The 14423-nt window shown below is 49.0% G+C and overlaps 1 non-coding gene across 1 annotated transcript; it reads right to left on the bottom strand.

Moving 5' to 3' along the window:
* Nucleotides 1–1012: 1012 nt before the first annotated feature.
* LOC114809410 lies at nt 1013–1149 on the bottom strand. Its single transcript, XR_003757196.1, has one exon. It is a non-coding gene; the product is annotated as a small nucleolar RNA SNORA7 (small nucleolar RNA).
* Nucleotides 1150–14423: the final 13274 nt, after the last annotated feature.

The raw sequence follows: 14423 nt of genomic DNA, 5'->3' as shown, positions 1-14423 counted from the left end.
ATGGCTGGAGCAGAGCTGAGAGCTTCCTGGCTGAGTGTGCTTTACCAATATGATGATTAAGTTCTGGTTCTGAGTCTCCAGTCTGGCAAATCCTCTGTCATTTCTTCACACTCTGCTGCTGGCAACAGCTGCTCTTCTTCTGTTCCATAACTAGCGCTCATAAGTAAAGCTTTCCGCAACCTTGCAGATTCATCAGCCAAATGGATATTTAAACCAATCATCCATCTCCTATCCACTGTCTCCAATGCTGCCAACATGCAAACTATTTGGGGGTATCATTCTTTATTGAGTAGAACCAGGCTCGATGGACAGAGCGAGCATAAATTTAACACCAAGAAGGACTCGATAAACTGGCTTTTAGAAAGCCAGAGATTCCTGCTCAAAGACACAGGTGATTTAAGTAACCAAGAGTCCCATAAGCCCCCCAAATGGGTAAGATTTTGCCAAATGAGAATGTGGGAGGTGAGTAAATCCATTTAGGTGGTGCCAGCTCCTTCAGCACAACAAAGCAAAACTTTTGTAGGGCAACACAAATGTGAAAGTGCCTTTTAGGCCCAAACTTACTGCACCCTGCCCTCTCAAGAGTTGCTGGCATTTGCTAAGTACTTATAACAGGCCAATAAATCAATCAATCATATTTTTGAGCACTTAGTGTATATAGAGCACCATACTAAGCATTTAGGAGATTGCAATATAACAGAGTTCATAGACTTCCTCCCTGCCCACCAGGATCATTCTGGTAAACACAAGACAGTCAGATTGGACACAGTCTCTGCTCTGCATTGGGTTCACAGTCTACTTGTCTCATCTAATGCCGTTGAGTCATTTCTGACCCATAGTGACACTACAGACAAATCTCTCCGAGAACACCCCACTCTCCATCTGCAATCATTCCGCTAGTGTATCCACAGAGTTTTCTTGGTAAAAATATGGAAGTAGTTTACCATTGCCTCCTTCCACATAGTAAACTCGAGCCTCCACCCTTGACGCTCGCCTCCATGGGTGAGTTTTAACTTGTAGCAGATTGCTTTCCATCCACTAGCCACTGCCCAAGCTAGGGATGAAATGGGTAGGACGCTGCTTGACTCTCCCTCCGTAGCCGAGACTGGTAGAGTGCTGGAAACTCTCCACGTGCGACCCTGAGAGGGGATCACAGTCTACTTAGGAGGTATTTAATTCCCATTTTACAGACGAGGAAACCGAACCACAGAGAATGTGTGGATTTGAGATTGCACATAGGCGACTCTGAGCTCTGCAGAAGAGAGGTCCTAATTCAGTCCTTTTGGAACACTTTGCTGTTCCTGCCCATTGAGGACCCGAACACCAACTTGAGAAAATGAAGATAGAACATCTTAGGCCAACTTCCTCCAACTGGTGTGCTCTCCATAATGTATTCTGCTGATGTCTTGGTAATCAAGGAACAGATGTTCAGCAATGAGTCCGCCCTTGGCAATATCCATTAATTGATGTGGTGTGTTTTTCATGGAATCTTTTTAAGGGATTTTATCATCGAATATGTGGAGAAGCCTTGAATGTCAACAAAAGACCAAGTTTTGAGTAGAAAAATAACTTTGGGAAGAGGGATATGTCATAGCCATCATCGTCATCAGTGACATTTATTTAGTGCTTACTGCATGCCGAGCACTGTGGTAAAGTGCTTGGGAGAGTTGAATATAACAGTTGATAGACCCTGCCCACATGAGCTGAAAGTCAAGAGTGGGGTCTGTGGAGATAAACACAACTGTCTCTATGTCCGTACTTCTCCCTGCCAGTCTGCCTCATAATTTCTCCTCCTTTTTAGTCAGTTAGGAAACTTACCACCAAGCCCATGGCCTTTGCCAATAGAGGGGATGTAGCACAGCAGCCGATCCTTTCCGGTTTTGTTTTATTTTGGACCTATACTGGGTACTCTTCTTAATCTTTGAAAACCCCTAGAGAGAATCAAGTGAGTGTCAGGCACTTCCTGTTGTTGGAATCTCACTCATGCTTCTTTGTATGTCTGTGTCATTATTCCTTTGAGAATGAGAGCAGGGACTTTGTCAGAAAAATTGGGTTGGTTGAAGGATAGAGGTACACTTCATTAATGATGATGATGATAATGATGATGATGATAGGCTCCAGAAATGATGGCCACATCTCTCTCTTTCTGTCTGACAGTGTTCTCTTCTACAGAGTAGTGGTAACGTGAATGGCTCTTCTGGGGGGTAGAGTGGCATCCAAAGGATGCTAGATGGTTGGGAGAACAATGAAGGTCTTTAAAGTGATAAGTTTAGAAAAATAAATTGTTTTGTTTTCATAGTCCCATGGAGCGTCAACTTAGCCATTCTCAGGGCACACTGTGAATTGCAGAGAGTTCACTCCTTTGGAGGAGCAAAGATCTCATTGTCTGTCTCTGTCTCTCTCTATGTATATTATGTAAGTATATTTCATACATATATATTATGTACTGTATATGTATATATATATACATAATACAATGTATAATTGTACAAGAAGCAGTGTGGCGCAGTGGAAAGAGCACGGGCTTTGGAGTCAGGGCTCATGAGTTCGAATCCCAGCTCTGCCACTTGTCGGCTGTGTGACTGTGGGCAAGTCACTTAACTTCTCTGTGCCTCAGTTCCCTCATCTGAAAAATGGGGATTAAGACTGTGAGCCCCACGTGGGACAACCTGATTCCCCTATGTCTACCCCAGCGCTTAGAACAGTGCTCGGCACATAGTAAGCGCTTAACAAATACCAACATTATTATTATTATTATTATAATTATGTAAACAATGTACAAAGATAAGTTTTTGGATTCGTTAAATACTTACTATGTGCCAGACACTCTGCTAAACACTGGGGTACATAAAAGATAATCAGATCCCACGTGGGGCTCTAAGTAGGAGAGAGAATGGGTATCAAATCACCATTTTGCAAACGAGGGAGCTGAGGCAAAGGGAAGTTAGATGACTGGCCAGGTAAGTGGCAGAGCTGGGTTTAGAACCCAGGTCCTCTGACTCTCAGGTCTGTGCTCTTTCCACTAGATCATACTGCTTCTGCTGTATTTAGACCTCTTTATCTCTTCCTGTCTTTCTCCCTTTCCCCTTGCTCTCTTGTCTCTCTGTCTCTCTGTCTGTCTGTCTCTCTCTCTCTCTCTACTGTATCTCCAGCTCTCTTTATCTCTCTCTCTTTCTCTAACTCTTCCTCCTCCCTACCGGATTCATCAGTCCCCTTGTACTTGGTCTGAGCACCTAGGAAGAAATGCTGACCTGGCCCAATGGGAGTGGTTGTCTCCCAGTGAAAGATGCCTGGTTGGAAGGTTCAAAAAAAAACAACTCACCACACTAGGCATCAGAGATTTAATGTTTTATGTTGTGTTACAACTTGTGGGCTCAGTTAATCCTCTGCATTGATAAGAGAAAAGTCAGCATAAATCAAGCCCGGATCAGCCATTAACTCTCCCACGCTTAATTCAGCCCTCCAAAGGAAAAGAATTGTGCACATCTAAAGATCTTGGAGCTTGTTCATTCAGAATTTCCATGAAAGCAGAAAATCCCTGACTCTCCAGCCACCAGGGGGTCAAAGAGGGAGTTTCTCCCACAGTTGATATTTGCTTACTCTAGGCTTCAAGGCTCTCCATCACCTTGCCCCTTCCTACCTCTCCTCCCTTCTCTCTTTCTACTGCCCACCTCGCATGCTCCGTTCCTCTGCTGCCCACCTCCTCACCATCCCCCGTTCTCGCCTATCCCACCTTCGTCCCCTGGGCCACGTCCTCCTGCGGTCCTGGAACACCCTTCCTCCTCACCTTCGCCAAACTAATTCTCTTCCCCTCTTCAAAATCCTATTTAAAGCTCACCTCCCCCAGAAGGCCTTCCCAGATTGAGATTGCCTTTTCCCTCTGCTCCCTCTGCCCCCCCTTCACCTCTCCACAGCTAAACCCTCTTCTCCCCCCTTTCCCTCTGCTCCTCCCCCTCTCCCGTCCCATCCCCTCAGCACTGTACTCATACGCTCAACTGTATATATTTTCATTACCCTATTTATTTTGTAAATGAGATGTACATCACCTTGATTCTACTTATTTCCTACTGTGCTAATGAGATGTTCTTCCCCTTGATTCTATTTATTGCTATCATTCTTGTCTGCCTGTCTCCCCCGATTAGATTGTAAGCCCGTCAAAGGGCAGGGACTGTTTCTGTTACTGATTTGTACATTCCAAGCGCTTAGTACAGTGCTCTGCACATAGTAAGCGCTCAATAAATTCTGTTGAATGAATGAATGAATGCTTAAATCAGACTCCATTTTTCCTTTTTCCCCAAATGCCAAAATTTCTGTGTTGAGAGAGAAAGCTCAGCATAGAATCTAACGGCCTATTATTTCAGGCTGGCCATTGCTCAGCCAGCGAAGGCAGATCGGGGGGAGATGCAGATGGGGTCACAGTGGGTTTTGGGGGAACTGGAAAAAGAAGAACATTTAAATAAATGTACACCCTGGAGCTGTACTTTGTAATGTTTTGTTTGGGAAGGATTAGGGAGCAGAGCAATCGGGAAGAAGAAGTGAGGAACTCCTTTTTTTTCCCTGGGTGGGAATCTGTTAAGTGGCAATCTTTGGGACATATTTATGAAATGAGTGAATTGCTTGGGAAATGAACAGGTCCTGATTTCTCTCTATTATTCACCCTGGCACCTAGCATGACCAGATTATTTTATGTTTCCTACAGTGCTTGGCACCTTGAAAGCACTTAATAAATACTACAATTGCTTTTATTATCATCTAGAAAGAAGTGGGGGTCAGTGATCAGAGGTGAGCAGCAGAGGCACAGTGCAAAGAAGAGCTGAAGTTGACCAATTAGCAATCATTCCTTTCAGCAGCAATTCAGCTTTGAAGATGTTCTTGTAGGGAAAAGAGGCTGGGAATGTGGCAAAGGCAGCTGCTGTTGGGAGATCAAATAGTTTATTGAGATTGGACAAGTAGTCCAGAAGCAAAGCTCCCAGTAAGTGCTCAGTTAATATGATTGATTGATTGATTGATTGGGACCCAAAGAGGGTGTGAAACCCTCCAGAACCTCAGGACACCTTCAAGGAGGAAGGAAAATTATGTATTAAGTCTTCCCTTTCCAACTTCCCTGTCAACTCATAATGTCTGCCTTCTCCTCTTCTTCCGGCTTGACTAGTGCCTCCCTGCTCTGGTGTCAGAAGGGGTCGTTCTTGCTGGGTGACCTTGAGCAAGTCATTTCACTTCTTTGTGCCTCAGTTCTTCTTTTCTCCCTCCTAAATAGACTGTGAGCCCCATGTGGGACAAGGACCCTTGAGTTGATTCATCTCCCCCACCCCCGCCCCCGCCCCGGGCGACGATGTCCTTGTTCTCACCGTATACCTTACCTCAGCTGCCGCCTAAGGCCGCAACCCACCCCGGACAACCTCAGGGCCGGCCCCCCTCCCCCCCCCCGCCACCACAGGGACATTTGGTCATGAGCTCTGGGACTCTCTCGGCCACTAGCCGCTTGACTTTGAGTCTGATCGGGTAGGGTCGAGACATCCCCCGACCCTGGTCATCGCCTGCTTATTAACATTATTGTATTGTATCTTACTGTACCATGTTGCTATATTAGCGATTTCGCTTGTTATTGTTTATTGTCGTCAGTGCTGCCACCCACCTCTCTGGCCTCACCAGCCGCCTGACTTTGAGTTTGATCAGGTCGGCCCTTAATCGAGCCTACCCCCGACCCTGGTCATCGCCCGCTTATTAACACTACTGTATTGTATCATACTGTATCATGTTGCTATATTACCGATTTCGTTTGTTACTGTTTATTGTTGTCAGTGCTGCCACCCACCTCTCTGGCCTCACCATGTCCCTCCTCCTCCCCTCCTCCCTCCCGCCCCTTCCTATCCTCCCCTTCCCCTTCCCCTCTCTCGCTCAGCTCTTTCCCGCTCTCTCCTCTGCCTCCTCCCCACCTCCCCTCCCCCGCCCTAGAACCCCACTTTACCAGCGCTACCCCTCTTCCCCCTCTCCCTACTCTCCCCTCCACCAAACCCCCTCCTCACCCCCTCCCCCCTTCTCTCTTCCCCACCCATGCCCCATCCCAGTCCTCCTGTCCCACCGCTACCCCTCATCGCCCTCTCCCCGTCCAGGGCCTCGCCACCTCCTTCCCATCCAAACCCTCCCCTCCCCCCGCCCTTCCCCCCCTGCCCGCACCCACAGCTACTTTCAAGTGTGGCCTCTGGAACCCCCACTCTATTACAGGTAAACTACCTTTCGTCCATGACCTTTTCCTCCCCCGCTCTCTCCTCCTCCTCGCCCTTTCAGAAACGTGGCTCACTCCCGAAGACACGGTCTCCGCCTCCGCTCTCTCCAGCCCCACTCCCCCAGACTCACCAGTAAGGGAGGAGGCGTCGGCTTCCTCCTCTCACCCCGTTGCCACTTCCGCACTATCCCTCCTCCCCCCTCCCTCTCCTTCCCCTCCTTCGAAGCCCATATCATTCACCTCTACCACCCCCTCCAGATACTTGTCGCTGTCATCTTCTGCCCTCCCGGTCCCACCTCCGACTTCTTCAACCACCTAGACCCCTTTCTCACCGTCCTTCTCTCCTTCGCTCTGCCCACTCTGATCCTCGGAGACTTCAACATCCATATGGATGTACCCGAAGATTCCTCTGCCGCCCGCCTGCTATCCCTCCTCGACTCTGCCGACCTCCTCCTCCACCATACCGCGCCCACTCACCGACTCGGTCACACCCTCGATCTCGTCATCTCCTACCGCTGCACTATCTCCTCCCTCACCAACTCTGAAATCCCTCTCTCTGATCATAACCTTCTCACCTGCCTCATCTCTCATACTCCCTCCCCCTGAAAATCTTCGCTACTGCACCACAGAGACCTCCACTCTCTTGATCCCATCCGTCTTTCCAAAAGCATCTCTCCCCACCTCGCCGCCCTGTCCTCACTTCCCACTCTCGACGATCAGGTCTCCGCTCTCAACTCCACCCTCTCTACTCATCTCAACTCTCTCGCCCCCCTTTCCCTCCGCCGCTCTCGCTCCACTAACCCACAGCCCTGGATCACCTCCTCCGTCCGCCTCCTACGCTCCTATGCTCGAGCTGCTGAGCGCTGCTGGCGAAAGTCCAAGCACCGAGCCGACCTCACACACTTCAATTTATCCTTTCCTGCCTTAACTCTGCCCTCTCCTCCTCCAGGCAAAACTTCTTCTCCTCCCTCATCGACACCCATGCCCGTCACCCCGCCAATTGTTCCGGACCTTTAACTCTCTCCTTAGGCCCCTGTGCCAAGGTAGACCTGGGCACCGGCTACCCAAAGGTCAAAATGCCATCAGTGACGTAACCTCTCTGGCCAGAGGAGGCAGGATGGGAAGATAGGTGTCCCTCACCTCCGTGCCCACCCAATAAGGTATGGAAGGGAAGGGAGCGGAAGGGGGCGGAGATTGAACAGGAAGGAAGTGGGGACCACCCAAACCAAAGGTAATAAATACCTGTTGCCTCTGGTGCTCGGGTCTCTCTCTGGGAAGATCACAGCGGTAGCAACGGCCACCCAAGTGTCTCTCCCTGTCCCGAGCACCAGACGCCATTCTGCCACCAGGAACAACGCACAGAGACAGGGGTCGCGGGACGGGTGAGTGTAACACATAACTGGGTTAAATACATAAGTGGGTAATGTATGAGTGTAACGCATATGTGAGCTTAGTGTATAAGCGGGCAATGTATAAGTGAGTATAATGCACATGTGAGTTTAGTGCGTAAGTGGGTAGCGTACAAGCGAGTGTAACGTGCAAGTGAGTTTAACGCACGAGTGTGTAATGCAAAGTAAGTCTAAGGCCTAAATGGGGTCGGCACATAAGTAGATTGAACGCTTAAGTGGATTCCTCCCGAGTGGGTGCGCACATGGTGGGAACTAGCCGCCTCACCACGTTGTGAGTAAACCATTAATGGGCTCTTCCTGGGTGGGCCCTGGTGTCCGCCCACACTCGAGTAACATACTAGTGTAATCCTCCCATCAGGGAAGCTTTAACACCAAATTCCTCCCAAAGGGGAGCTTTAACACCATATTTCCCCCAAAAGGGAAGGCCGACTGTCACGTCTAAATAATTAATTAATTCAATCTGCCCCGTGGAATAAATTCTATACAAAACTCAGGTTTTCCATCTCCAGCCTCTCTCTCTCTCTCTCTCCCACGCCGATTTCGAAAGAACCTGTCCCCGGCGACGGGTGACAGCCCCCTGTTCCTCCCCCTCCCCCATCTCTCACCGCCAATGATCTGGCCACCTATTTCATAACAAAAATAAACACAATCAGGTCTGAGCTCCCCAAAGTCACCCTTCCTCCACTCCCCTCCCCCCGACCAACCCTCTCCCCTACTTTTCCATCCTTCCCTGCAGTATCCTCAGAGGAGATCTCCTCCCTCCTCGCAAGTGCCACCCCCTCCACCTGCGCCTCGGACCCCATTCCCTCTCACCTTATTAAAACCATCGCCCCTGCCCTCCTCTCTTTCTTAACTTCTATTTTTAACAACCCAATCTTCAATGGCTCCTTCCCCTCTGCCTTCAAACATGCCCACGTCTCCCCCATCTTAAAAAAAACCGCTCTCGACCCCACTTCCCCCTCCAGTTATCACCCTATGTCCCTACTACCCTTCCTTTCCAAAATCCTAGAACGAGTCGTCTACAATCGCTGCTTAGAATTCCTTAACTCCCATTCTCTCCTGGACCCCCTCCAATCTGGCTTCCGTCCCCTCCACTCTACCGAGACTGCTCTCTCTAAGGTCACCCATGACCTCCTTCTTGCCAAATCCAATGGCTCCTACTCCATTCTAATCTTCCTTGACCTCTCTGCTGCCTTTGACACTGTCGACCATCCCCTCCTCCTCCATACCTTATCTCACCTTGGCTTCACGGACTCTGTCCTCTCCCGGTTCTCCTCTTATCTCTCTGGCCGGTCATTCTCGGTCTCCTTCACTGGAGCCTCCTCCCCCTCCCATCCTTTAACTGTTGGAGTTCCTCAAGGGTCAGTTCTTGGCCCTCTTCTGTTCTCCATTTACTCTCACTCCCTTGGTGAACTCATCCACTCTCACGGCTTTGACTACCATCTCTACGCAGATGACACGCAGATCTACATCTCCGCCCTTGTCCTCTCCCCCTCCCTTCAGGCTCGCATCTCCTCCTGCCTCCGGGACGTCTCCACCTGGATGTCGGCCCGCCACCTAAAACTCAACATGAGCAAGACTGAGCTCCTCATCTTCCCTCCCGAACCCGGTCCTCTCCCAGACTTCCCTATCACCGTGGATGGCACGACCATCCTTCCCGTCTCTCGGGCCCGCGATCTCGGAGTCATCCTTGACTCATCTCTCTCGTTCACCCCACGCATCCTATCCGTTACCGAGACCTGCCGGTTTCACCTTTACAATATCACCAAGATCCGCCCTTTCCTCTCCACCCAGACGGCTACCTTTCTGCTACGGGCTCTCGTTATATCCCGGCTAGACTACTGTGTCAACCTTCTCTCTGATCTCCCTTCCTCCTCTCTCGCCCCGCTCCAGTCTATTCTTCACTCCGCTGCCCGGCTCATCTTCCTGCAGAAACGATCTGGGCCTGTCACTCCCCTTCTTAAACACCTCCAATGGTTGCCTATCAACCTCCACTCCAAACATAAACTCCTCACTCTAGGCTTCGAGGCTCTACATCACCTTGCCCCTTCCTACCTCTCCTCCCTTCTCTCTTTCTCCCACCCACCCCGCACGCTCCACTCCTCTGCCGCTCACCTCCTCACCGTCCCTCGGTCTCGCCTATCCTGCCGTCGACCCCTGGGCCGCATCCTCCCGCGGTCCTGGAACGCCCTCCCTCCTCACCTCCGCCAAACTGATTCTCTTCCCCTCTTCAAAACCCTACTTAAAACTCACCTTCTCCAAGAGGCCTTCCCAGACTGAGCTCCCCTTCTCCCTCTACTCCCTTTACCACCCCCCCTTCACCTCTCCACAGCTTAACCCTCTTTTCCCCCCATTTCCCTCTGCTCCTCCCCCTCTCCCTTCCCATCCCCTCAGCACTGTACTTGTCCGCTCAACTGTATATATTTTCATTACCCTATTTATTTTGTTAATGAAATGTACATCACCTTGATTCTATTCAGTTGCCATTGCTTTTACGAGATGTTCTTCCCCTCGACTCTATTTATTGCCATTGTTCTTGTCTGTCCGTCTCTCCCGATTAGACTGTAAGCCCGTCAAATGGCAGGGACTGTCTCTATCTGTTGCCGACTTGTTCATCCCAAGCGCTTAGTACAGTGCTCTGCACATAGTAAGCGCTCAATAAATACTATTGAATGAATGAAAAGGACCATGTCCAACCTAATGAACTTGTAACTACTCCAACACTTAGAACAGTGTTTGACACATAGTAAGCACTTAACAAATACCATAAAATAGCTGTGATGTCTGTAATACCTTTCCAAGCACAGAGATCTATCTTGAGTTGAGAGCAGAAGACTGGGGGACTAAGGGAATGAAGAAGGAATCACCTGAAAGGATCAAATAGATTTGCCATGATCATAGCATGGGACTGCTGAAGGGGCATTTGGGGGAGATCTAGGGTGGGAGATTAAAATTAATCAGGGAAGTCCTCCTGGCGAGATGAGACTTCAGAAAGTGGGGACAACAGAAGTCTACTGGATGTGAATGGGACTGAGTTTAAGGTAAAATGGAGGATGTGAGCAAGAGGTCAATGGTGGAAGAGACGAGAATGAAGCACAGTGAGTAGGATGGCTTCAGAGGAACAGATTGTGAAATCCATGTGTGACAGGATCTGATTAACTTTTATCTAGTCTAACATTTAGTCTGGAGTTTGGCACATAATGAGAGCTTAATACCATAATTTTTACGGCTCTTTAGGAGTAGAAGAGAACAAGAAAGGCATCTCAGAGAGAAGAAGGGCACTAGCAGTGTAAAGATGGAACCAAGAAAGAATTTCAGAGTCTGAAAACAAGGAGAAGCTATTGATCCTGATGGCTAATTTGGATCTAATAGCGAGAGACTTGAGGAGGATGATAAAACTGTATTGCTCTGAAACCTAGTTGACAGTAGATTTTAAACCATCCATAATATGTTTTAGAGTGAAAAAAATAATTCACTCCTCAATTCATCTTTCCTCATTACTCTGTGTGCCCTTTACTGGTCTCCCATCTCTTTAAGCCACCTCAGTGGTTAAGGAGACAAAGAGAGAGAGACCTGGACATGTGTGCTTCCCCAAGTTTCCCCAAGATTCTCTGCTTTCATGTGACTTTGTCAGTTTCTTCATTACATTATCACTAGCCTGGCTCATTTTCTTGGCATTTATGTCTGCCACAACAGAGGTATACTTCAGAGATGCTTTCCAGATGCAATGTTTTGTCTGACTTGACCTTTCTGATTAAGAAACAGAACTTAAGCTCAGCATATTTCCACAGTCCAGGCCCAAGGCAGAGAGGGGAGACTCCGAACTCCAGGAGAAAAGAGGGAGGGAGGAGAGGAAAAGAGAGAGGGAGAGAGACAGAACAGAGAGGGGGTGGGGAGAGGGAGAAAGACAGAACATTTGGAGAAGAAATCTAGGAACCACAGAAGAGGAGAGATGAAAAAGAAAAGGAAAAAAATAAAGCAAGTGGAACTTCTGAGCCTAGGCAGGGGGCCCTGATGGGGGAAATACAGAACTACATTTCCCAAGAGACTGCTTCTTACAACCTCAACTGGGCTACTCACACCTACACATTGTTTCGATTGTAACAAAGAAATTAGCTTTGATGGCCTTTATCTCTACTTATCCACACATCACCGGAGCCTACAGGGGCACCTCTACTGCATCCTCTCTCTCCTGTCTTTCACAGAATTTCTTGGGTTCACTTTGACCCTACACAGAAGGATATGGGGAGGATTTCACTACTGTGCCGAAACCCAAAACTCACCTCCCTTAAGTTTGGGCTAGATTTCACTGAAACTAGAGTCAGGCAGGCAGGCTTCTTGCATCTAGTTTAAAATATGATTCCAAGTGATCTTTTTTTGATGTTAAACTAGACCGTACTCCTTATTTTGGTTTCAGAACAATATGGAACCTCACCATTCTCCCAGCACTCCAGGCAGATGGGGAAAAGAAAAGCAACTAAATAACTAAGGAACACACTGATGGTCTTTTTGTTCATCATGGCTTGTGTTGTTCATTGGAAATTGTTTTTCTGTAATCATCTCTTACAGCTGCCACTAATTCTGAAAGGAACTTTAACAAATCGAATCACTTTAGAGCTGGCACCTAAAATGCAAGCCGAGTTCCAGCAGCACACATTTCCTCATTTGGTTTAAACCCTACTGGTTCCACTTGAGGGGTTAGAACGTTTCTGTTTCTCGTGTGGCTCTAATAAGTTAATTTTACACATGATCACCTTGGGTTGTGCTGCTTCTAAAGAATGCTTGGTTGGAAGAACCATGTGTAATGCTGGGTATTTTCCATCCTCTGGAATTGGAACTAGAAACCTGGGACTAGATGATTGGTCTACATCTTGCCTCCAAGCAGGACCAACTTATGTTTTCCCAGGTAGAGAAATTCTCCTGCTTTGAAGGACCTATAGAGAAGGAGATTGCTTAATCACCATTGGTTTCCCAATGACAGTATTTAGCACCACTCATTTTTGGTAAATTCTTCCCACAGCTGCTGCAGTTTGGGGAAGACCACTTCTTTTTTATTAAGCATTTATTATGTACTAGGCACTGTTCTAAGCACAGGGGTAGATACATGCTAATCAGGTTGGACAAACCATCGCCCCTGCCCTCCTCCCTTCCTTAACTTCTATTTTTAACCACTCAATCTCCAAGGGCTCCTTCCCCTCTGCCTTCAAACATGCCCACGTCTCCCCCATCCTAAAAAAACCCGCTCTTGACCCCACTTCCCCCTCCAGTTATCGTCCTATCTCCCTACTACCCTTCCTTTCCAAAATCCTAGAACGAGTCGTCTACAATCGATACCTAGAATTCCTTAACTCCCATTCTCTCCTAGACCCCTTCCAATCTGGCTTCCGTCCCCTCCACTCTACCGAGACTGCTCTCTCTAAGGTCACCCATGACCTCCTTCTTGCCAAATCCAATGGCTCCTACTCCATTCTGATCCTCCTTGACCTCTCTGCTGCCTTTGACACTGTCGACCAACCCCTCCTCCTCCATACCTTATCTCACCTTGGCTTCACAGACTCTGTCCTCTCCTGGTTCTCCTCTTACCTCTCTGGCCGATCATTCTCGGTCTCCTTCGCTGGAGCCTCCTCCCCCTCCCATCCTTTAACTGTTGGAGTTCCTCAAGGGTCAGTTCTTGGTCCTCTTCTATTCTCCATTTACACTCACTCCCTCAGTGAACTCATCCACTCTCACGGCTTTGACTACCATCTCTACGCAGATGACACGCAGATCTACATCTCCGCCCCTGTCCTCTCCCCCTCCCTTCAGGCTCGCATCTCCTCCTGCCTCCGGGACGTCTCCACCTGGATGTCGGCCCGCCACCTAAAACTCAACATGAGCAAGACTGAGCTCCTCATCTTCCCTCCCAAACCCGGTCCTCTCCCAGACTTCTCTATCACCGTGGATGGCACGACCATCCTTCCCGTCTCTCGGGCCCGCGATCTCAGTGTCATCCTTGACTCGTCCCTCTCGTTCACCCCACACATCCTATCCGTTACCAAGACCTGCCGGTTTCACCTCTACAATATCGCCAAGATCTGCCCTTTCCTCTCCACCCAAACGGCTACCTTACTATTACGGGCTCTCGTTATATCCCGGCTAGACTACTGTGTCAGCCTTCTCTCTGACCTCCCTTCCTCCTCTCTCGCCCCACTCCGGTCTATTCTTCACTCCGCTGCCCGGCTCATCTTCCTGCAGAAACGATCTGGGCATGTCACTCCCCTTCTTAAACAACTCCAGTGGTTGCCTATCGACCTCTGCTCCAAACAAAAACTCCTCACTCTAGGCTTCAAGGCTCTCCATCACCTTGCCCCTTCCTACCTCTCCTCCCTTCTCTCTTTCTACCGCCCACCCCGCACGCTCCGCTCCTCTGCCACCCACCTCCTCACCGTCCCTCGGTCTCGCCTATCCCGCCGTCGACCCCTGGGTCACGTCCTCCCGCGGTCCTGGAACGCCCTCCCTCCTCACCTCCGCCAAACTGATTCTCTTTCCCTCTTCAAAACCCTACTTAAAAATCACCTCCTCCAAGAGGCGTTCCCAGACTGAGCTCCTCTTCCCCCTCTACTCCCTCTGCCATCCCCCCTTTACCTCTCCGCAGCTAAAGCCTCATTTTCCCCTTTTCCCTCTGCTCCTCCACCTCTCCCTTCCCATCCCCACAGCACCGTACTCGTCCGCTCAACTGTATATATTTTCGTTACCCTATTTATTTTGTTAATGAATTGTACATCGCCTTGATTCTATTTAGTTGCCAT

The sequence above is a fragment of the Ornithorhynchus anatinus genome, chromosome 2, assembly GCF_004115215.2.
Source record: "Ornithorhynchus anatinus isolate Pmale09 chromosome 2, mOrnAna1.pri.v4, whole genome shotgun sequence".
NCBI classification, from domain to species: Eukaryota; Metazoa; Chordata; class Mammalia; order Monotremata; family Ornithorhynchidae; genus Ornithorhynchus; species Ornithorhynchus anatinus.
This window is presented reverse-complemented; position numbering and strand designations above follow the sequence as displayed.